The sequence below is a fragment of the Cervus canadensis genome, chromosome 18 (assembly GCF_019320065.1).
Source record: "Cervus canadensis isolate Bull #8, Minnesota chromosome 18, ASM1932006v1, whole genome shotgun sequence".
NCBI classification, from domain to species: domain Eukaryota; kingdom Metazoa; phylum Chordata; class Mammalia; order Artiodactyla; family Cervidae; genus Cervus; species Cervus canadensis.
Window position 1 is genome coordinate 20,353,258 of NC_057403.1, and position 308 is coordinate 20,353,565.

Consider the following 308-nt stretch of genomic DNA (forward strand, 5'->3'; position numbering starts at 1 on the left):
GAACGAGGACAGGGTTGGGGACTCGGGGGCTTTGGGGGGAAGGGTACAGTGCAGAGGGGTCTGGCAGAGTGACTGAAGTGTACAATGGGGCTGTCCTGCAAGATGGGGAGGTGGGGGAGGCACGGCTTAGCAAGGGAAGATGCTAAGCTCAATTTGTGACAAGTGGAAAAATCTCCCCATCTGAGAAACCACCAGGACTTTGAGGGTTTGGATTGCTGGGCCCTTGAAAATGAAATGGGTTGAACATGTGGGTTCCTGGTTAAGACGCTAGAGCCGCTGAATTGCTTCATTGAAGATGAAACTTAATG